Source organism: Lepisma saccharinum, chromosome 1 (genome assembly GCF_977018435.1).
Source record: "Lepisma saccharinum chromosome 1, izLepSacc3.1, whole genome shotgun sequence".
NCBI classification, from domain to species: domain Eukaryota; kingdom Metazoa; phylum Arthropoda; class Insecta; order Zygentoma; family Lepismatidae; genus Lepisma; species Lepisma saccharinum.
The window spans coordinates 14,068,092-14,093,045 of NC_139229.1; the positions used below are offsets into that span (position 1 = coordinate 14,068,092).

At 38.3% G+C, this 24,954-nt stretch overlaps 1 protein-coding gene across 2 annotated transcripts in view; it reads right to left on the reverse strand.

Annotated features, from left to right (window-relative positions):
- The window catches only part of milt (trafficking kinesin-binding protein milt), a 281,696-nt gene that overhangs the window by 196,036 nt on the left and 60,706 nt on the right, over positions 1-24,954 (reverse strand). The window contains exon 2 of one of the 2 annotated variants that reach the window (XM_083129399.1): positions 6,612-6,783. The gene's annotated coding sequence lies outside the window, so the exon portion shown is untranslated. Of the gene's footprint in view, positions 1-6,611; positions 6,787-24,954 lie in introns of both variants that reach the window. The other variant, XM_083129392.1, reaches the window with a different exon arrangement.

A 24,954-nucleotide genomic window follows, 5' to 3' on the forward strand; every position in this document is an offset into this window, starting at 1 on the left:
ATTATCAACGCTTAAAAATTTCTTATTTGATTAAAATGATTTGCTATTCAAGATAATAAAGTTTATCCACCATTGTTCAAAATAAATGCTCGTATATCACGATTTGCTATACAAGAGAATAAATTCTGTCCATCATAATTCTAAATAAATTATACCATATCACGATAAAAAGTTAGAATTTATTTCCACTATGGTTATTAGCACTTTAAGAAAAATTCTAATTTGATTAAAACGCAGTTGCTATTCGAGAGGATGAAGTTTATCCACAACTCTATCAATAAAAAAAAAAAAGTGGAATTTTATTTTTCATTCCCAAACTGGCACATGGAGAAAACTTTTATTTTCCATTATTTTTTAAGATTTTGACGTATTTTCAACATTCACTCATAGTTCGATTTTCATTACTTCTCCAGGATTTCCAGAGAAACTGGTAACCGTGTCTGTGTATTGACAATATCTAAACAAATGAACTGCGTGTTAGTTCTGTTCGGGGGGAGTAGATATCATGTCGAAGCAACAAATTTCTACAAGCAAGGGACATGCAATTAAGGTGAAACGCAAAGCAATCCCAAACATGCACACAGCAGCGTTTCGTCTTGCTCAATCATCCAGATCGATATGCCAATGCCTTGAAATTAGAATCCGAGACCCTAATTTACAAAATCGACTTTCACTTTTAATCGTATGATTTCTGTCCATCTGTTCGGAAATCGATTGAAAGGTGGATAAATATGATCAGAGATTAGATTATCCTGTTGCTGTTCGGAAGACAGATGTTTACTTGTCCCGTGAAATCGCAGAGAACCGAGTAATAGAACGAATTATCTTTCAAAATTTTGAGTTTTGTGTACGGTTTCTTCAGGTTCTAGTTCAGTGTAGAATGGCAAACTCAATCTCAAACAAATTTCACATAAGCAAAGGCTACCGTATTTTGCATCAATATTAACATTTTTTAGTTTTTACGAGCTATTTTCGAAGTTTCTCCCCGTTTCGAAAAATCGCTATGACAGTCCAAAATCTTAAAAATTACAAATATGCTTATAATTTCTTCTAATTTTCGTGTGGTATGCTTTTCTCTGTTTTCTAAATCAGTGAGCCTGCGGCCCCGTAAATTCCTATTTTTAAAACTCGATGCCCCGATCCCAACAATGTTTTTAAACTTTATACGTTCATTAATTAATATGTACCTTTGGAATCTAATCTTAATTCACAAATTTAATTAATTAATATGTACCTTTGGAATCTAATATCCATTCAAAAAATTAATTAATTAATAAGTACCTTTTGAATCTAATATTAATTCACAAATTTAATTAATTAATATATACCTTTGGAATCTAATATTAATTCACACATTTAATTAATTAATATGTACCTTTGGAATCTAATATTACTTCACAAATTTAATTAATTAATATGTACCTTTGGAATCTAATATCAATTCACAAATTTAATTAATTAATATGTACCTTTGGAATCTAATATCAATTCACAAATATAATTAATTAATATGTACCTTTGGAATCTAATATCAATTCACAAATTGAATTAATTAATATGTACCTAAAAAATTATCTTCTCAGATGAAGCTCATTTCTGGTTAAATGGGTATTTTAACAAACAAACTTGTCGATTTTGGTGTGAAAACAATCCACAAGAGATTCACGAGAAGCCCTTGCATCCGCACAAGGTCACTGTATGGTGTGGTTTATGGCATGGTGGCATCATCGGACCATTGTTTTCCAAAACGAGGTAGGAGATGCAATTACAGTGTCTGGTGAGCGGTACCGATTGATGTTAACAGATCTTTTTGTGGCCAAATTTAGATGAAATTGATTTGGAGGACATGTGGTTCCAACAAGACGGTGCCACATGATACACTGCTAATGCCACTATCGACGTATTGCAAGAATAGTTTGGTGAAAGGATAATTTCAAGAAATGCAACTGTTAGTTGGCCTCCAAGAAGTTGTGATTTAACTTTTCTTAGATTGCTTTTTGTGGGGTTATTAGAAATCTATAGTCTATGCAAACAGACCACGAACCCTTGATGCATTAAGATTGAACATCGAAAGCTGCATTCGTGACATTAGGCCCGAGTTATTGCACAAAGTCATCGAAAATTGGGTTCATATAATTCACTCGTGTGCACAAAGTCGAAGTGGACGCTTAAATGATGTGTTATTCAAAACATAATGTAATAAACTATGCTTCAAAATAATATAAAAAGTTTGGTTGTATCTGAAATAGTTTCTTTTTTTATTTCATTGTAAAATCATATCGTTCTTATTGGAAAACCCTATACTTTACATTCCATATTTTTTCTTCACTTTTTATTTTTATTATTATTATTATTATTATATTACAATTCGATCTGAAAGCTTTATATTCTATCTGTGGGGATACGTCGGGCTGACCCCCCGACTATTCCAATACTGGTTGAAGATCTCCACGCTTAGAGGTGACGAAGAAAAGCGTGGGAGGGAGACTGGCAGTCGGTATGTATGCCTAGGCCCTTCATGGGCTGTTGCGCGACGGATTATTATTTTTATTATCATCATTATCTTCGCCCTACCCAAACCGCTGCAATCGCTGTCGGGTGTATGTACAGTTGCCTACAATGAAAAAGGGATATCCACACCTTGGACTACTCGACGTCAGCGGCGCAACCACGGGGGGGGGCATGGGGGAAGTGCCCCTCCCCCACCTTCGATGGAAACCAAAACTAGGGGGTCAAACACGAAGTAAAGAAAAGCAAGGCTAGCAGAATCTAAGAGTAGCAGGGCAAAATTATACTCAAGATGGAATTAGTTTTCATATTTTTCTTGCATTTTTCTTCCAGACGGCCAAGAGCACATGCAGGGGCAATTGCCCCCTCCAATTTCAAATTTCATGCAAATAAAAATACATGCAATGCATTGTAAATTACCAGAGAGACAAGACCAAATGTGTACTTCAGACTGTTGCTGGTAAACAGTTTTGTTTAAAATGTACGAGCAATTGTTTTGAGGAAAAGGAGCACGTGATAAGACATTCTATACCATTTATTCTGTTGGTTTGTTATGAGATAGATGAATTGATTATGAAATGTATTTAAATAATGTATATATGTATTAAAGAAACATTGAATACGTGCACAATTTAGTGTTAACATGTTGCATATGTATTTTCTTATTTTACGTCTCTCCATGTTGCATATGTGTAAAACATATGTTCTACATAAAAGTTACACATGTCATATGTACAAAAACAATTATATTAGTAATTTTTGTCTTTCAAAAATACAGTTTGTGTGCTTGTTTTATTAGCTAATGTGAAATTTATCGTGTTGAAAAATGTCAATAATAATAATGTCATTATTATTATTCCTAATATTGTTATTATTACTATTATAATTATTGGCATGATTATCCTACTGTTACTTGCCCCTCCCCCCAGACAAAATTCGTGGTTGCGCCTCTGCTCGACTTGCCATGTGTGTTGCCTACCTCTACGGGCAAAGTCGGACTTGTCGAAATTCGCACAACGCCGTAGAGTTATGCAATACACACAACACAGGAAACCGAGTATTTCAGGATGTCGGTATCCAATTCTTATTGCCGGTGAGTGTACAGCGAAAACTGGTGGATGTTCAATTAGCGTAATTGCACAAGGACTTACAGTTGGTAACAATTAATTTCAAAACTAAGAAGTCTGGGAGTTAAAATCCTTAGGTGTGGCTTAGTCTTTCACGTGTCGACTATCTTCTAGCTATGCCATCACTTCTTTTCTTGACGTGCTTATTCCAATATTCTAAAAATAGCCACTGGAAACCGCCCAAGGATATTCACTTTTGTCTCCTCGCCTCTACGTGGGAGGAAGCAAAACAACGAGCGACTGGAAATGAACAAGGCAACGTAATTCCCCGTGCAGTCCGTAGATGTCAGCACACTCCATTGTCGGTGCATGCACGCAAGTATTTCATAAACGCTACCAGATGGCAGCAGTGTTTATGTCTGCTTATTTCAAGGAAGTGGCGGATTGAGTTTCTCGGTAAAACGAATGAGCGAGCAGTAATCTAAGGGGATGACGCGAAGCCTATTTCATGCCACAGCTGCAAACGAAGGGCTTACGTAGTGCCGCTCATGGGCAATGAAATGCATTTTTCCTGCCTAACTTTCAGAACTGTATAAAACGGATGCATTTACAGGGGCCAACCTGAAAGTACTGAAATTATACTGAAATTAAATAATGAAGGAAAATACTTGTTTACGGGTTGTTTTGATTTTGAATGTAAAGTCTTGCGTGCGTCAGCACTTAGGCTATTTTGCACCCGTCACATTATACGGGGTCCAGCGTAACTAAAATAGTATAACGCTAATGCCGTACAACTAAAATCTTAAAATATTCTGACTTCGGTTAAAATCTGAGGCTGTAAAGGGGCACTCAGCACAAACAAGGACAAAACAAAGGACAACACACACACAGTCCTACGAAAATTATACTGGCCGTAGGTCCAGACGCCAGGGCCTCGCTAGTCTGCAAAATGCAGTCCAGGGTGTACTATGTGGAAGTGAGTTTTTGCGATTGATTTGCTTTATTTTACTTCGCCTTTTGTGCGACCTTTGGCTAATTTGCGAAGATGGGGATGAGTGATGATATGAAGAAATTGATGAATACACAATCACAAACATCCATGCCCAGGCAGAGATTCGAACCCGGGATCCCTGGCGTCGTAGCGCGATGTGATAACCACTCCACCACGAACGTGGAATTGAGTGTATGTACTACGTGGAAGGTTCACCCTTACACCCCTTTACTGTTTGTTGCAGGCAGGGCTGGCCCTACGTGGATGTGGGGGCATACAATACACAAAAGTAAACAAACTTTTTCAGAGATCCGAAAAAAAAATCTTGTTCCTTAGCCCGTAAAATTAATTATTAATTTAAATTAAATATTTCGTAGTATTGTCTAAGGACCAGTGGCGGCGATTGGGTTCCAAAACTTAGGAGGGGGGGAGACAAGGTGACAAAATTGGATGACAAGGGACAGTTTACATTCCCTTAGTAGATAAGGTTTAGCACAGTGCGGTGTAAAAAGTGGCAAAAAGTGAGACGCAACTGCCCCATGCCGTTACCTAATGGCCGCCACTGCTAAAAGCAATGTGCAGAACATGTTGAAAGCTAACAAAGGTTTCTAAATTTTTGACTTTTTTTTTAATTTCCGACGTGCCACTGATGCAATGTTAATTAGTATATTTGATTACAAGGCTGGTGTCTATTGAAGAGGCAATTTTTCATCATATTAAATAGCATGCTCTATCACAATTTTCTTTTGTTTAGTTTTCTTTGAATTTTGGCAGTGTAGTGAATTTATATTGTTTCATATAAAATTAAATTTTCACTTCATGATTTCGTTTTACAAATTAATATTGTATATTCACTATTTTTGATTTAAATATTTGAACCATTTTTACGTAGTACTTTGTTTAGGATGTGATATCAGTAACTTTCAATATTTGTAAGCACGTCAAAACAATCCATACGTAAAATCAAATTAATTATTTAATTGGAAGGGCCAGCGTATTATAAACTCATAAAAAACAGTACAGAAACAATTGTTTTTATCTGGCGGGCTAACAAGTTTTCTTGGTAACTTTTTTGCGAGTTCAGACTTTTGTTTAGGCGCTACAAGGCTCGAAAAACACTGCTTATCATGTTTGTATGCAGCCTTACCCTTACAATACAGATTCATTGTTGCCACTGATCTTATTTTTTTCTGCCAGATATGACGTCAGTACTCCACGTAAACGGGATCGTGTGATCAGAGAAACTGACAGGATGAATCCTGACATCAACCCTTTCGCTCTATTTATGCATTGCTGAACGGTATTTATGGCAGAGATGTCGGAACTTGCGGAGTGAAGGGGGACGAGGTTAATTCGAAATGATTATGCCTATACTCCGTCCCGTCTCTGGAGCAAGCGTCTCTCCGCGCAAGTAGTGACTCGAAAGAGGTAGACCAATGAAAGTGTTAGAGGAAGTGAGTGCATGGGGGAAAATATCGGCTCCAGCTACCAGCAGTTTACAGAAGCGTTTGCTCCGCCCACTCGCCTGCTCCCCTCTTCTACCGTTATGCACCTCCTTGGTTAACATATTCCCGAGACAGTGTACATCGGCAGGTAGAGCAGCGAGGGGAAGTGAGTGAATGGAGGGGAAAACGCGGCTGCAGCTACCAGCCGTTTACAGAAGCGTTTGCTCCGCCCACTCGCCTGCTCCCCTTCTCTACCGTTATGCACGTCCTTGGTCCACATATTCCCGAGACAGTGTATATCGGCCGATACCGATAGAGTAGCGAGGGGAGGTGAGTGCATGGAGGGGAAAACGCGGCTGTTTGTGGAAGCGCTGACCGTTTTGCTCCTCCCACTCGCCTCCTCCCCTTCTCTACAGTTATGCAGGCTTCACGAGACATAGCATATAGAGTACCGATTAATCAGTCCCATTCCTAATTTTTTCGCGCAGCATTTCTGCGCAAGAGCTGCAATCGGAGCCGACCAATTGGAGTTATGACCAGTCACGTGCATTTGCTTACGCAGACTTCGTTCTTGCAGCGGACGGAGACTAGGTGACTCACCTGTGATGGTGCCTGTGTCCCTGGTGTCGCTCACTTCATGGCGTGATCCGGCGGAATCGCTCTCCAAGGGGATGTCCAGCGAGGTGGGACGGACGGGACCGGATGCATGCTCCTGGTTAGCCAGCTTGGTTGGATCGGCCACCCTTAGCAGCCAGGTAGCATCCTCTCCCTCCTGCTGGGAGGAAAGAACAACACGTTAACATTCTCATTACATTAGGTCACAATTTTCATCTAAAATAAAAATACAAATATACTTATTAGTACAAAAATACACTTCAATTTAGAAATGGAAGTTTTGAGAGGAATTTTGGAAGTATGTACCCAGCGCAGGGTGGATAAAAATCATGATTTTCATTTTTTATATTATATATATATATATATATATATATATATATATATAAAGGCTTTTCTGGTGAACGGCCCTGTAAAATATTTGAACAGTTTGATTAAAGCAAATAAAAAATATATTTTCTGTTTCTGATACTGTATATATGAACCTACCATGGAAATGTTTGTTGAGTGTGTTAATGAAACTACATATAATGATTTCAGTGAATTTTCTTCCAGTAAAAACATTCTGGATTTACTATATAACTGTAACTTATACAGTCTTTGTAGCTGAATTTTGGCAATTTTTGTAATGATAGTTTGCGCAAAATATCAGCTGTCACATTTATTTCGAGTTTAATGACAATTTACGGTTTAACAGGATTAGTATTTTGTATGTTGTTCTAAACAAAATGTTTTCCATTCTTGCCTATAAAATTATTGAATTTTAAATCAAGAGAAATTTAAGTGTATTTACACAGTTTACATATTATTTCTTTTCATATGAGCTTCACCCCATTACTAGCTACATATATTTTGTTTCCTTACTTTTCATTTCTTGGTCTAATAAACACCATTAAATGATTTGGAGATTAATGTACTTTCACCAAAAGTGATTCTGATATCTACAAAATCCTTATGTACATTATTGTATAAATTATTTGTTTAAAGTGACTTAATTCAGTAATTTTCTTTTTTAAAAAAATCACCTGATTTAAATCTCGATCTAAATCAACCTGATTTCATTCAATCCACCCTGACCCAGGGTATAAGTACACGTACAATAGAAGTTCCTCAATATCAAGTGCGATAATCAAAAAGCGACTAGGGCTATGATTTTGTTGAACAATAAATTTAGAAATTACCAAAAAATTCATTTAAAATGTATTATGACCTTAAAAGCATTTTAAAAAATGACCTAAAAATAATGTTTCTCCTTATGTTAAATATGCTAGAAATAAATAATCTGAACCAGTAAAGTCATAATGTATGTCCTAGAAGGCCAAAAAAAATATTCTCAAATTAAAATGATTGTTTTATTCACACTCCAGGTACAATCAGTTGTAACAAGGCTTATTATATGAGTTTAGCGTTTAACTTTGAGTTGCAGTATGTTACAAATATTTCCTGCCAGTTTAGTGATGGGCAAGGAGGCGTGGACTTCCATTTCCTGAAAGGACCCATTAGGCTCAATACAAGAAAAAACAATAAGTATTTTTTTTTAATAAATCGTTAACTTGAAAAGTATTTAATATCCTGAAGAAAGAAAATGGACAAAATGTAAGCTAAATGTCAAAAAAAATCCCTTACTGGACCAAAGACGCTAAACAATGCACAAAAATGCCTCAACAAATCCATCCTAAAAGCTTTCATTTGTCAAACTTCTGGATTACCAGATGTTCAAATAGCAGCCCTACTAATCACACTTCCTTATACACAAAAAAAAATACGCCTGCTCTCAAATCAAGGTACAGTTATTGACTCTGACAAATATACTTTGATTCTGCCAGGTATTGATGTGTCCTTTATGCGAGGTAATTAGTATAAATGTCAATTATATACATACATACACACAGGATGGTATCTGAAAGTGGTGAGGGGAATTCCCTTCACTGGTTACTGCGTCTCCTCGTTGCTATATTTTTTTTATTACTCTTGCTGGGGTACTATTTATATAATATTTGTATGCTTCCCCACCGGAAATTTTGCAAATACCACACTGTGTAGCCAAATATGCATATACGATCGCCATAGTCTCTAAAAATGTTTACCTAGCGCCTAATGTGTTCCATTTTTTATTCATTATTTAGAGTTCGCCTACGGAGGTCTGAATTACCTACTCTAAAAAAAATAAAGAGTACAGTATGTGTTCTTTACTGTTTGTGTGTATCATTATATCAGAATAATAAACATGTCATTATAAATATTTGCACTATTCCTAGCAGAATTCTAAACTCTGCAGATATGATAAGAGTTGGCCAGAAGTTGAATTCATGGCTTTCTTAGCCTGCATTTGCACAAAAAAAAATTACCCCTGCCTGTGCATGGGTAAGTTGTGTTGGCGTACTATATGCTTCCAGTACGAATGTTCTTTCGAATTTCGGTTATTCCTTGCCTTGTTCTTATCAGAGAACTGTAGTGTTCGGTGCTTTTTGTTGTTGTTTTTAAGAGTGCAAAACTCAGAAGTGACATTCGCCAAATAAACGTGATGTTCCATCTCACAGCTGTATATCAAACATGTTCACGTGTATCTTATAAGTTTCATTTTGGAGATAAAATTAATATCTGTAGGCTTATATCTAGAGCATCGTAGGATAAAAGTTCAGTAATAACTTATGGTAGCCCTGTTAGAGTACATTAAATTAAAAATAGTCTTGCCGATCTAAAACGGCACAATTACGTTCTTTCATTTTTATCTAATTTTTGACGACAGAAGGTATTAAGTGTCTTGCAGAGAATTGTGCTGTAACTTGCGCATTGCACCGTAAAATGAAGGCACCCGGATTTTAACTCTAATTCTGTTGAGAAAATTAAATATATATTCCGTGAAGAAGATATTGCATCTGTCAAGGCTGAATAAGGCTTAATTTTGTCATTGCTAAGGCAGATGAGATGGTTGCGGAGGACAGAAAGGTATCGAAAGTAGCAGTAGAAACGAGTATGTTAATTCTATACAACTTTACAAGGAGTGATTCTTGTTTCTTCTCGGTATCAGGTTACAATCGAAACACTTCCTAGGAGTTAAATAGGGTTTTCGAAATGTCTACTAAGCTGGTGGAAACTAAAGTACACTAAAATATTTTCTCCTGTATTCGCTCACCACCCCAGAAAATGTTCTGGGGAGATATTTCCATCCAGGCCTGGTTGTAATTCAGTCGTTTTTACGACTTCCGTGTTGGAAGCTGCGCATACGAGCTTATTTTATGGAATCCGGGTGCACTGGTGCACGTGCCAATTTCACATGCGTTAACCCGAAGGAGCATAGGGGGAAAACACTGCATAACATCGTTCAGCACACTATCAAATTCTAAGGCTTATGCAGTGCATACATTTCAATGAAAAAGTTAAAAAAATATATAACAGTGTGTCTACCAAACTAACAAATAAAAAATTCTTGACTTTTTCTTCCTTTTTTCTTAACATGTATTTAATCGCACCCTACTTGGGTGTAGTTGGAAATTAAGAAAATATATATTTTATTCAGCCTACCACAAGGCTGGTTAATATGAAAACTGAAGCTGTACTTTCACAAGAGATTTAGACTTGCTTCAATTATTAATGCTTTCAGACTTTTGTTTCAATTATTAATGCTTTCAGACTTTTGTTTCAATTATTAATGCTTTCAGACTTCAATCCTGGATGGGGAATAACCACATTACTTTAATACTGTATTTTTACAAAACTTCACGCACATAAGAATGTAATTCTTAAGAAACAAAGCGAATTAACCACAACTAAATACAATTTTATTTCCAAATATTCAATTTTATCAAATCACTATACTGTACAAAAAATAGCAAAAATTCTTGACCACAAGCATAACTTCGACTATCTTGACCTATCTGTTGATTTCTTCATATTTTTCTTCACTGGTAGACACCATGTACCGGTATAAACGTAATAATTATTACTTACGTATGTAGATTTTGTTCGTAGTGTCCAAAATCACAACGTGTACACACACAATCAAGGGGACCCGGGTTCGATACCTGGTGAAGGCATATTGCACAGTGGTTTGGATCCCACTTTAAATAGTAGGCTAGGTCCAGTTCCGATTAGCCTATCTGCGCATAAAGTAGACTTAAAACAACAATTGAAACACACACGCACACACACACACACACACAAACACCGCCCTAGGTGTGCTAGCACTAAAAAGGTTATGTGCTCCTTCCACGTGGAATTATACTGAAACTATGCCATCGGGGAAGCCCTAGCATTTAGAAGTTTGGAAATTAAGAGTAAAATCGAGACATGTCCAGTCCTGTCCCCCTTCGAGACATACAACCGGAATTACATAAACGAAGAACAGGATTTACAGGATTGCATAACATTTAAGGATATAACAGAATCAATCCACGCACACAATCAGAAACGTAATACACTGGAAAAGAAGAACACAGCAAAATTAATAATGCAGGAATTGAATGAACAAGTAAATCAGCTTTGGTAAAAAAAATGCTGCGTGATAGCTATCAGCCGAAGCTTGTCAAACTTAGTTTTAAGCTCATTTAGTCTCAGGACTGGAGCTATGGTTTAGTGTGATGCGAATCACTGGTACGTACCCATCGGGGATCGAACCAGAAACTTCTGATTAAAAGGCGACAACTTTATCACGATACATACAAGCCGTTCCAGCAGAAGCTGAATTTCAGAAGCGGTTACATTGAGAACCATGTTGGGCCGGTTCCAAGCAAAACTCGTAAAAGGGAGATATTGAACAGGGCAGATTTGTTCAACACTACAGCGGGATAAAACGATTGGAGAGAACAGTTCAATGATTGCCAAGTGTTACGGTAGAACAGAGATCGTTATTGGCTGCTTTTCCTGGAACATGCTGAGTACGAATTATATGCTTTGTTATTGAGCGTTGCAATTCTTCATCTCATCACGGGAGTAACAAGTTGAGATTTGATGAAATTGATAAAGGAATGGTTGATTGATTTATTTTACCTCGCGTTTTTGCCACTACGAAGATGAGGATGAATGGTGATAAGATGAAGGGGCAACACAAACACATATGGACTATATGTGGAAGTGCCGTTGGAATTTGGGTGTGTACAGTAAAGGTCACACCTTACACCCCTGGTGAAGGAAAGAAACGCCAGGTTTTACTCAAGATTCGAACTTAGGACCTCTGGCTTCGTTGAGTGCTACGTTAACCACTCTGCCTGGGAGATGGACAATGTGAAAACACAAGCACATGAAAAACCCAGTAAAGGGTTAGAAAAGTCTGTAACTCCAAATATTTGCTACGCCTCATTCGTGGGTAAGATAATGTAAGGCAAAGCTCCACGTTATGGGCGCCACTAATGCTACGCCCCTTGTGGGTACGTACTTACATGTTATTTACCACGGCTACAGATATCTTAATCTCAGGGGGATAGGTTCTTTGTTTGAGAATTCCAAATAAGAAAGCGTTTTATAGCCAAGAGGATATAGTAAAATGCGGATCTATATTCTGAGAACTTGACAAAATACAGAGAAAAAATATATATATATATGTATGTATAATCGAAAAGGCTTCTTCTTCTTTTATTATCAAAAAGGCTTCTTCTTCTTTTAAATGGCTTCTTCTTTTAAAAGGCTTCTTCTTTTAATATGGAAACGGCTTCTTCTTCTTTTAATATGGAAAAGGCTTCTTCATCTTTTATTATCAAAAGGCTTCTTCTTCTTTGATTATCAAAAGGCTTCTTCTTCTTTGATTATCGAAAAGGCTTCTTCATCTTTTCTTCGTTTAATTTATTATCTTCCTTTAAAGCGTAATCTTATTTATGTGCTCGCTTTCCCCCCGCTTCTTTGTCAAACAATACAAACAATATACTTGTAGAAAGAGTAGGGTCGACTAAACTGACAATAGCGCCACCTCCTATTTGACAACCAGAGGGGAATAACCAGGATCGCTAATAACAAGCGCTGCCAATGGCCCAGTGCGACTAAAAAAGAAGCGCAACCGTAAAGTGCTTCGGGGCGTCTAATTGACCACAGCGCCACCGGGGAACGGACAAATACAAAAGCTGACGATGTTCTCCTCGTCAGAGAATCAAAAAGAAATTGAGATGAGATACATTTCTGAATTCATTTGCTCGCTTAATGACTTTCCTAAACGTTTCATATGCGGCCATATTCTTTATTCTTTTAATTTACTATATACATCATTCTATTTACTTCTTTTATAATATTTGAACTCTTCTTTTATATATTTCTCAATTTACTATAATATATAGTATAATCCCTCTTCTCCGCTCCTAGTTTGTACAATGAGCTCTGCTCTTCTTTATATGGCGTGCTGCCATCTATCGTCGCTTCCGAGAAACCATTCCTCCTTGCAACATTCATTGTGTCATCGAAACTGGCACGTGACATATTACATTGAAGTAAATCATCGTTTCTGTTCAAGTAGTACAACACATGAGCTCGTAGTATTTCAATCTTAACCTCTCTCTTACACACTTAATAAGATTTTCTTCACAAGACGCAAGTACTTAGCACAAAAATTAGAATGCTATTAATAACATCATATTTTTAATATCATAATCACCAAGGCAAATGGCACTCAGCCAAATGAAAAGAGACTGAAGATTAACACATTCGTGACGCCAATTCATTAGTTCATCATCAGGACATGCGCGTTAAGTGATTGATTCTCGATCTCGCAATCGAAGTTCCCGGGTTCGAGTCCCGGCCTGAGATATTTCTGAGTGTCCCTTCATGAATCTCATCTAATCATTACTCATCCTTAACGTCGCGATTAGCCGAAAGTGATAGAAAAACGACGCTAAATAACAAAGACGAAAAAGATTCCGGATCAGGTTGCCACTTTCATTAAGTGAACATTAAATTCAAACCTTGCCAACCTTTGACCAGTGTTGCAAAAGCCAAGGAACAAAGTTCCGCCGTTCGCAAACATTTTCCATTCATTCCACAAAAAATTAAATATCGATCACAAAATTATTGTTTCCATTGATCGATTAGAAAACGTTCATTCACAAAAATGAATGAATGAATGAAAATAAGAGGGACGGAACTTCATTCAATGGATCCTAGTATTTTGTGAATGAACATTTTCTGTGTTATTACAGTTTTAGAAGTTGCGTAATGCAAAATTACTGGCTGTTCCTCAGCCAGATCAAGAAAGTGTGGGGCGTTACCCCCACACCCCCTATACGCCTTCATGGCGTGGTGCTATGCACAGAGGACCTTTTTACTTTACTTTTTTTTTTACTTTTACTTCCTCAGCCAAATTAGAATTATAACTGTTGTCCATATTGGAGGAAAAAACCTTTCATACATCGAAAGAGCTAACATACATGAGAGGGATATCTTCAAATTCCCCTGCAATTTTGATATTTTTCACCTAACGTTTAATTTGAATTTCCCTACGTAGAGGATTATTTCCCTTCATGTGGCAACACTACCTTCGACAAAGCAAATGAAAGGCTACATACAGAAAAAGCCTTATGCGACCTTACTCAAACAGTGGACAAATGACGTGTCAATCGCAAAGCTGCAAGTGCCCCTTTCTCTTTTTGCACGTGAAACTTGTCCCTAACAAGTTCTCTCTCACGACTGATGCCCAATTAAGTTTCACTGATGCAGTTTCCTTCACACTGTTGCAAAGCAACTTATGCAATATTATGTAACTATACAAAGAAAGTTTTGAATTTAGATATACTGTAACAGCTACAAAGTAAGCCAATTTCTCCTGTGTTGACTGAAATAACATCCTAAAGGCATTGTAAACTACCACTATTTTCGGAATACCTAGGTCGACTGCGCGAGTCTAGCTAGAGCCTACCAAGAGGGTAAAGCGGGAGCAAGAGGGTTAGCATTGGTGCTGAATTGAGATGACATCGGCTCAGTGTTTGACTTGAGGCTTTGGGAGTTATGACTCGCTCTCAAGACAGTGTTTCTCATGAAGGGAAATTTCTTTTCATGCAGGGAAATTCGAACTGAATTTGGAAAATGGAAATTCAATATAAAATACCAAAATTTTAGGGAAATTTGAAGACATCAAATTCAATATCCATACAGATTACTGTCACTTTTTGTTTTCACTACTTTCCTATCTTGCTTCTTTTATGTCGTTTTTGTATATCTTCGGTTAATAGCGACGATGAAGATAAATGAAATTATGAAATGGGTGACGGAACAAATACAACTGTACCTTTCATGCCTGTCCAAGGTTCGAACCTGGAAAATCTAGCCCGGTAGCGACGAGACGTAATATGTATGTGATTAATTTACCATTTTTCATAAGGACATGGGCCAACGAAAATACTGCTGCTACTACCACTACTATTACCACCTTCAATCCATATTGTTATTATATGATTGCTTTCGATTAATGGAAAATTGGACAAAAAAGGACAAAGAAAACTGTGGCATGAGATTGTGGCAACACTGCCGCAAGATGCAAATGCAGAACATCCAGAGATGCTATGGAAATCATCTTACTTTACTTAAATATATGAAGAAGAAATCTCATAGATGCAATAATTGAAGAAGAACACATGGATGAAGAATTTCTTATGTATGAAATTGTGAATTTGAAAAAAACAACATTTTGTCGCCCTCACAAGGTTGGCATGTTCTGTACGCAAATAATAGAAAAAAAAGTTCTCAAAGAATGCACCTATCCTAGACACGTAACTACTTTGTCTTGGACAGCAAACACCCAAAGCGTACAAGGAATTCGGAAACGTGAGGTTAAAGGAAAGGAGTTGGCAAGTTCACAAAGTGCACCAAGAAAAATGCGAAAAAGAGTGCTTCTGCTCTGACGCAATCCGATTTCACACGTGTCCTGGGTTGAATAGAGTCTTTCAACCATCGCGATCCCAAGAGCTAAGTTATTGCATTCTTCATTAACTTCTCCTGGTTAGCTCACAGCCTGTGAATAATTGTGAACGGCATTCCAGGATGAGGCAATTACAGGTATGTCATCTGTGCATGCCTGTTATCGTCTCTCACTTATTAAGATGTAAGGGAAATTTTTGGATGGGTTAAATTTGTAAGTGGTTAACTGCAGATGGATATATGCAAAATTGTTAGTGTAAGGACGACACAGAAAGGTACCGGGGTCACTTGGCCCCTTCTTCCTTGGAATATAGAAAAGTTGCTCATTTCCTAACTTGTTATTCTTAATTTTCCATTTTTCTGCTTTACTTTCTCTAAATTATCTATTGCCCTCACATGCTTTAGAATGTATTTCCATCATCACTACTCTCTCCTCTCTCTATCCCTATGTATTTCCTGTTTTCTGTATGATATTCTTTCCCAGGGGTATCGGGTTCGAATCCCGATCCGGGCATGGTTGGCCTTTGTGAGTGTCCCTTCATCACTTTCATCATTCATCCTCATCTTCCAATTACCAAAAGTGACAGAAAGGCGAAGAAAAATAAACTAGATCAATCAATCAATCAATTTACTTTATTTCCCTCTCTCGGCTTCCCTTTTCTCGAGGACCTTGCTGTAAGGGGGGAGGGGGCGCTGGAGGCACGAATGGGAGAGAAAAGAAGAGTTTACAGTATTCTTGTTGGGAAACCTGATGGTAAGAGACCTGTAGGGAGGCCAAGACGAAGGTACAGTGATAACGTTCAGATGGACCCAAAGGAAATCGGTAAGGATGGAAAAGATTGGATTGATCTTTCCCAGGATAGGGCAGATGGAAGGCTTATGTTGCTGCAACCATAAACCTTCTGGTTTAAGAAGGCTAGAAGGTTAGTAGTTATATTTTCTACATATAAGCCACACAATCCGCTCGACTGCAGTAATCTTGTTTTATCGACACGAGACGTATAATTACGCTCGTAATTTCACAATTATCCCTATGTGGTTTATTCATAACATCATATAAATTAACTGTTGTGTTTCCCACTACTTCCAGCAACTAAAATTATTGAAGCAGGCTACAATAAGTATTGTACTTTTCCGTTCATTGAAAACATTTAGGACTGCTTGAAATAATTATCTAGCGTGACGTTCCACTCTTGTATCGTGACCTATAAAATGAGTAAGTGTAAGCAGACGGTGTTAACTGAAAGGTAAAAATGGCATCTGTACAAGCTGAGCCGAATTATTTTCAACTCTTTCTCTCCTCTTTCTATTGGTTAATCACGACGAAGAAGATTAATAATGAACTGGTGAAATAGACAGATGGAAAAAGAAAACACGGTAAAAGGTTCTTGTCACCGAGTTACCCATAACTGGGTGGTACGAAAGGTTATAAATAGGGGGGCAACGCATTTATGGGGATAATATGCTTTGCTACCCCCTCCCCTGGAAAAAAAAAAACCTTTCTTGCCCTGTCCTGGAAAAAAGATCCTGCGAACGACCATCATCAAGGGACTGTATTCCTACGAGCAAGATTCCTGCCCACCTGCAGATTTCTCACAAGCCATCGGTATTGGCTTACATCGACTTCACTCTCATAGCGGACAGGGGATGAAGAGATAGAAGTGAACAAGGAACTGAAATGGTAAATAAAGATAAGGTAGCGCAGTGTTAACCAAGGCACGAGCACCTTGTTGTCCCTGAATTTGTCAATGGGTGCTTCGCGTCCTTCGAGTTCCTTTTAGATCCTCAAGTGAGTAATGACGTCACGAACTGGTAGGTACCGTGCCAGTGCAAGTAGCCAAGAGCAGGCATATTCACCTCCACGTTCCGCAGACAGATCTGGAACTGCTTGCCAAGGCAAAAGCCCAAGCATTATTTCTAAAGCTGTCTGACCTGCTTGTTGCAGTAAAATGTCACCGGACGAAGGGAAGGGGAAGGACCGTTTCGTTTAAATGGCTATTGTTTCCATTGCATTCTCCAATTCACACCCAATACGTTACGATACTTTGATTGATTGTGTTTATTTTACGCTGTTTTTCTGTCACTTTGGCTAATCGCAACGATAGGGATGAATAATTGAGATGGACGAAGAGACAATCAAAAACACGTATGAGCTACCAACATAAGCCCCAAAGATTATACTGGATGTTCTTCCAGATGATACAGCTTCATTAGTGTGTAGAGGATGTTCATACGTGAAACAGGGATTGACAACGAGCGTCTTGTCAGGTCACCCCTTGCACCGCAAGATACTTCAAGGCAGTGGCGGTTGGTGGTCTGAGTCTATGGGTGTGCACCTAAGTATCCCGCTCAATTACTCACACCCGTTTTTGCGTACACAATTATGGCAATTGTACGAACAGAAGAACTTTTCAGGTTTCCCTACTCGCTTGTTGAAAACAGCGACAGATGTAGTAGCTCACTTTCAAAAGTGGGAGGCTCCGTCGACGTGAGAGACCGACTGTAGGCAGAAATGCTGATGAAGCACGGAAGTAAATGGAAGGTGAAGTGGCATGGGAACATTTGATGTCCTGAAGAAAGGTGGGGTTTAATTAATAACTATAATAAAAATGAATTGCATTACAGACTTATTTAGGTGTGCACATGCGATTGTGCTAATAGGCAGAAATCGCCACTGCTTCAAGGACAAACTCACTGTACAGGAAAAAATTGCAATTTGAAAAAGGGAATTTAAACACTTTTCTTACCACAAGTGAAGAACATAAGACTATGTAAGATTTGATTCGATCTCTGTTACTTAGCTTCTCTGCCACTTCTGGCTAATCGCGACGATGAGGATGAGTGATGATATGATAAAATTGATGGGACATTGACAAATGACACCCATGCCCAGGAAGCAATTCGAACCCGATATCCCTGGCGTCGTAGCGCACTTTTGTAACCAATCCGCCACGAAGTTCGGAAATATAACATCAAGATACGCAATAGACCTACGAATTCACGAAAATTAACAGTTTTAACCCACTAGTCTCTCACAACTGTTTTCAACTTTCTTTTTCAAACTCGATTATGTGATAATAATCCAAAGGACCACCAAAAACGGATTTCAGAGGTTCGACGAAAAAACAATTCTTTTTTCATTCAGTATGCAAATATGCACAATGCCTAGAAGGGCCTCGCCCATAGGGTGGCGTACATTGTAGCCTTATAATGTGAATGTAGGGAGGCTGATAAGTATTGAGCCTTACCCAGAAAAAAATGAGCTAGGAGGGTGAAATTGGCAGAGTGTACTGGTCAATTCTTCTATATCTAATGGTGCAAAAATCAACTTTCTATGATTTTAACTTCTTGTCTTTCAGGTCCGAAGTGAAAATGGCAGCACCTCCTAAAAACTTACAATGCCTCGCCACACACTGCCTCCCCTCGTACTGTGAATAACGTAATGTTTATGCAAAGGAGGGTGAAAAAATCTAGGCAAAACAACAGCACAGTCGGAAGAATCCTTATTGTGCACTACTTAGTGATAGTTACTAAAAAAATTATCGAGTTAAATATGGCCCGAGTACTGCAGTTAAACTAGAAGTAGTGAACATAATTTCGTTACGTGACGTCTTTCGTAATAATAGGGTGTGCCATTGCAGTGATGAAGTAATGTATATTACTCCAAAAAGTGATTTGGGTGCTTACATTGCAGGTTTTGTATCTAATTCCTTAGCATAGCTTTTTCTACCGTTTTACTTCGATAGCGATTAGTAAGCGGATGGAACATCAAACGCAATGCCTTGTGTTAGGTGAAGGAGTCTATGCCCTGGCACAACCTTCTACGAATGCGATTTCTTTTCAAAGTTTCCGCTCCAGTCGAAAAACCTCTTCGATATTCCAAAATCTGAAAAATTACATACGCTTAGAATTGCTTCTAGAGCATTGACGTGACTTTTCGTGTAGTGTGCTTTCGCTGTTATCTAAATAGTTTCAATAGTTTCGCGTTTACATAAGTCGTTGTAAGATTTGGTTAAAAATCTGTCCACGACATCAGTGTAGGCGAAGAGACAGAAAGAGAAGGTACCATAAACCTCTCTTCTCTCGTACTGGAGTTAAAAATACCTAGCACATCGACACAGACTACAAACAGAACTTCCAAAATAGAACAAAAGAAAGGGGGAAAACTATCAATGTAAAAGAAAAAATAAACTTCAGGATTTACAAAACAACAACACATTCACGGTAGCACTGGCTTATTTTTCTTCTTTCGAGCTGAGTTTAACGCACAGATCAAACGTTGGAAGGCAAAATACTACGGGGAAAAGGAACGTTACAAGATTCTGTTCTTATGACTAATATCGGTTGTTTTCCCAAAAAATTACGTGAGGGAAGATATTTAAAGAACTACTTCAAAAACTTTTCGAATCAAATGCTTGTTTGCTGCCAAAAAGTGCTAACCAAGTTGGAAAGTCAGATGCAACATCATCCATGAAGTGACCGTCTAATTTGTGAAGTAGCTCTTTTCATAAACATTAGGCCCAAGAGGTTTACATGTATCACACCTCACGGTATAGTTCAGAGTGTGTGTATGCTTCATTGCTTTAGTTTATTTTACTTCGCTTTTCTGCCACTTTTTCACTAATCGCGAATATGAGAATGAATGATGACAAGATGAGACGGATGAAAGGACTCTCACGAAGATATAGGGACGAAACAACACGAGCCGCACAGAGGATTATGCTGGCTGTGGGTCCACACGCCAGAGCCTCGGTAGTCTGCAAAATGTAGTCCAGGTCAGAGGCAAGGTCCGTCGAATCGTAGTCTTCCTCCATGCCTGAGGAGAAACTCTTCACGGGCCGTGGAAGGGAGGCTGACATTTAGGTGTTTTCAGAAAGGATCACCTCTTACACTCGGTAAGTGTATGCAAGAGAGGGCATAATTAAACAGTTTAAATCTATGTCTTCCAGATGCATCCCGCGGAAATTTCTAGTGGAATTGGGGGTGTAGTGGGGTGACCATTTCGAAAGGTGCAAAAATGTAAACCTCTCTTTCAGTACACCCTGGAATGCATTCTTGCAGACTAACGAGGCTCTGGTGGCTGGGCCTCCGGCCAGAATAATCCTCTGATCGTTGTGATTCTCCCTTCATCCATCTCATCTTATCATCATTGATCCTCATCTTCTCGATTAGCCAAAAGTTGCATAAAAGCAACTAAAATAACCTAATCCAATGGAATTAGTTGCTTTTCGTTGCCCAATTTCAATATTAGCATTACCTGGTTAGTGAACCTATTTTCGTCTACAAATTACGTGTCGTTGTGACAATCTTTACTCAAATTTACAAGTATCAGATATAATCTTTATCGGAAGCAGATTCCCTCAAAAGTTGGTATCTGCCGGGTGGTGACCTAAGGTCGGAATTTTCCCGGCCTTTTCCCCGCATAAAGCGGCTCTGAGGTTCCCCCAGGCTCAAATCAATGGGTACCTGTGGTCCACGCTGGGGGGGTAAAGGCGGCCGAAGCGTGCTGATCACACACATCACCTCCAAAAATTGCGGAGATCGAGAATGTGTGGGGCCTTACCCCCACATCCCCTTTATGTGCCTTCATGACACGGTGCTATATGCACAGGAAACCTTACCTTTTACCTTATAGAGTAATCGCTAACAAACGAATGTGACTGTATTGGGAATGGATACCAAACTTCATCCTAAGCCACAACTACAAAAGAAAAGAAACTACTGTGTTATATGAACGTCACTTACCTTCCTCACAAGATACAGAAAGTATGAGTGAGAATACACAATTGTTCGCGTACTTAGCCACTATGCACTGCGAGGCAAGGCAACTTCGTGCACTACCAACATAGCAATACCAACAACTAAAAAGTTCAATAAACCTCAACAGAGTTCTTGAAACTCCCTCCTTCGGCACGAAATTTCAAACTGCACATGGATCGTGGGCGGCTGATAAAATAATGGAAGCGGGATAAGTTCCAGCGATTCTTTGGGAAATAAATTAATTTGTAATTTTTAGTGTGGGAATGCCTACTGCCAGCGTTAAGTTCTTATGTGTTGTTCCAATCCTTCGTTAGCTCATGAGAAACTGGCCAGGGAGAATGGCTTGTTAAAACTTCAAAAGTGGTTTTACACGTTCCTTTAACGATCGCAACGCTGGTGAGCCACAATTCTCACATTATTCCTTTTTATACGTGGATTAAAACCGAAATATGCCGACTTAATCCCACGAAACGCAGGATTCTTTATGCAAGCGTATGGCTCAACGACGACAAAGTGTCTCGTTGCGTTCACTTTATTGCCGACTACAGACATCCGTGGCGGAGTGGTTAGCGCAGCTGATGGGGTTACAGGCTAGAGATGACCACAAAATCCGGATAACGGATATCCGATTTCAAATTATCCAATAAACGTTTCGGACGCAACGGATGATCCGGATATGCGAATATCTCGAAAATTCGGATATGTGGACAATCCGAATAATTCAAATATCAGGCTAATTGGAATATCCAGATACCGGATAATCCAAATGTCAGGATAGTAAAGATTTGATGAAGGATTTGTAGAAAATCCGCACACTGAAATACGAACATGACGCATAAAATGATATGCGGATAACCCGTAAAATGGATAAACGATAAAAATGTCCAGATACTGCACACATTCGAAAATACGGTAATGTCAATAATCCTTACATCACAAAATCCGATAACGGATATCAGAATATCCGATATTCGGATATTTGAACTCCGGATATCAAATTAACCTATATCCGGATAACATTTTATCCGGATTTGGCCATCCATATTTCAGACCCATCCGAAATTTTGAAAATCAAAATTTTCAAATGAAAGCAGAAAATAACTCTGGAAAAATCAAGGCGGTAAATGCAAATCTCGGATTACCATTTTTGTCTCTGAAAAACTTTCAAAACAAAAGTTAAAAATGCAACAATATACATTGTTTACAATTCCAGCCTCCTCCGGAAAAAAAAATATGCGAACGCTAGTAACAGTAAATAGTGACTTCACAAAACACACACACACACAGACTTTAAACTCCCTTCATACGTTTTTGGGGAGAAATATCCCCGGAAGAAAACTTCCTTTTTTTAAATGCTTGCCATTTCCAGTAAACATTACCCAGATCGTTTGGCATTCACGAGTCATTTAATATTAAAAAATATAAACTAAATCATCCATGGGCCTGCTCGTGAAGGGATCCTGCTCTTTTTCCAAAGCATTTACATGTAAAGCACGAGGATAGTGTTTGTACTTCCAATAACGTTGCACTTCCGCTCTTTAATATGGGAAGCTGGTGAACATGGATTAACTCCTGCACATGGGAGGAGAATTTACAGTTTAATAGTGAAACAGTTAAAGAAAAAAGAGAGCTCTAACCCGAATAAGAAAGGGTACTCGGAATATTTTCTAGTGTTCTGACAAACAACAATGCTTACGACGTTAGTGGTGAACGGGAATAAAAAGAACGACACCGAAAACCATGTCAATGTAAGTACCGCAAACCTCGAATATAAGCCAGAGAATGTTTAGAGCAAGTACAGGAATTTTGTTACGTGACTAACACAAGATGGAAGAGAAAAACGGAAATTAGCACAATGATGGCAAAAGAAAAAACGAGATTTCAGAGTAAAAAATTACAACCTTGTGCTAAGAAAAAATGGTACTTCATATATGATTTTCCAAAATCTGTAGAATACGGATGCAAGTCAAACAAGTTCTTACACACAGGAGGTAAGATTCTGACTGATTGATTGATTGACTGAATTAAAATTGTTGAGGGCGTTGTCACATATGGCCATTTTGCACCCTTCAATGCATACGTGGAAATATACCCTTATCTAAAATTCTTACTTAAAAATTTAAAACAAAGCATGTAAAAAAACTCCTTGAGAAGAGTTAAAAGGGCAAGGTTGTAAAGGGTTGCACAAGACAAACACAACACATTAAAAAGTAAGAATAAATTAAGAACAAATTCACAGACACTTGCAGAGTCCAACTCTTCGCAAAAAGCTAAAGACATTTGATAGAAAACACTGTTTCATCGCCCAACAGAGATGACAAACAGCTGGGAAGATGAAAAGTCTGCCTGAGGAAGGCAAAATCTGCACTTTCAACAAGATTATGCCGAATACTTGAAACGACATTACGGACACGACACCTTGAAGGGTACAGCCCTTTCAGCAAGTGACCATGGGTGAGACGGCTGTGTCCAATACGCAGTCGAGTGGGAATTCCAAGATTCTCCAATATAACTGGGAAGGAAGATCTGTGTCAGTTACAATAAGTATTTGCTACATACACGGGGGCAGCAAAATACAGGGAGCCATGGCACATGAAAATTTTCACCGAGCGCCTGAATTTTTCAGTTCAGTTTTCTATTTTTTTCAATATTTCAAGTTCGCTAATGGAAATTCCCATTATCTTTTTTTTTAAAATAACGAGTCCAGTATGTGCTTCCTTTAATATATGTGTGTTTTTGTATCACATGTATCATAAAATCAGAATTATAAACATGCCATTATAAATTCTTGCATTGTTGCTAGTCGTATTTTAAAATCTACAGGCATATGGTAAGAGTTGGCCATATTTTAGAATATATTGCATAGTTATTCATGCTGTTACAACTAGAGCATTTTTTTTTTGGAAGGCCACTCTGGCGCAAGAATTAATTACTTTTAATCCAATCTTGTATTAACTAATAAATTAGATGTTTTAAGATCACATTCCATACCTTAGCTTAGTTGGATCCATGGATTTCTTAGCCGGCATTTGAAAAAAAATAAGAAAAATGCTGGTTCCTGAGAATAAGGGGCTGGCGCCTGAATTATTTATAGTTTTGTCCAACCCTGGAAGGACATGCTCGTACAGTTGCTACACAGAGCAGAATAACTTGAGGCTTAACTTTGGAGGTGCTGAACGTGAACCTCATGCCCCAGAAGTTAAGAAAAAAAGAAAAAAAAACTAACAAATTTTAATCAAGATGGAAATTTGGGGGGCTCGTGCCCCTTTTGTCATTGATGGACAATTGGACATCTGTGGAAGAGTCAATTCTTATAACCTGGAAGAGGAAGAAATTTATATACATAACAAACCATTTATTTTGTAGGGAATAGTATTTATCCTACAAAACCAAATTTCCAATCTCTTCTCCTAAATCACTGATCATATGAGAAAAACTTTTCCGTACGTCACCTTTTTTTTATGTTAACACTAAAGTGTTGTCAATACGAAAAACTTCTAAAAAGCTGGAGTTTTAACATGATACGGGCATGGCTACTTAGTTTAAAGAAGTGAAAAGGGGCAAAAACTAAAGTCAGGCTATGCTATAGCTTCCTATTTAAACGCACTGGCATGATAATAGGCGGCTGGGCAGAATTGCACTGGTGCCACATATGGGAAAAGCAAAGAGAGAGCGGGAGAAAAGTCGCTGGTTCCCGCGCACTGTGTGAGAACGTCAACCGGGCTGCGTTTACCGAGCG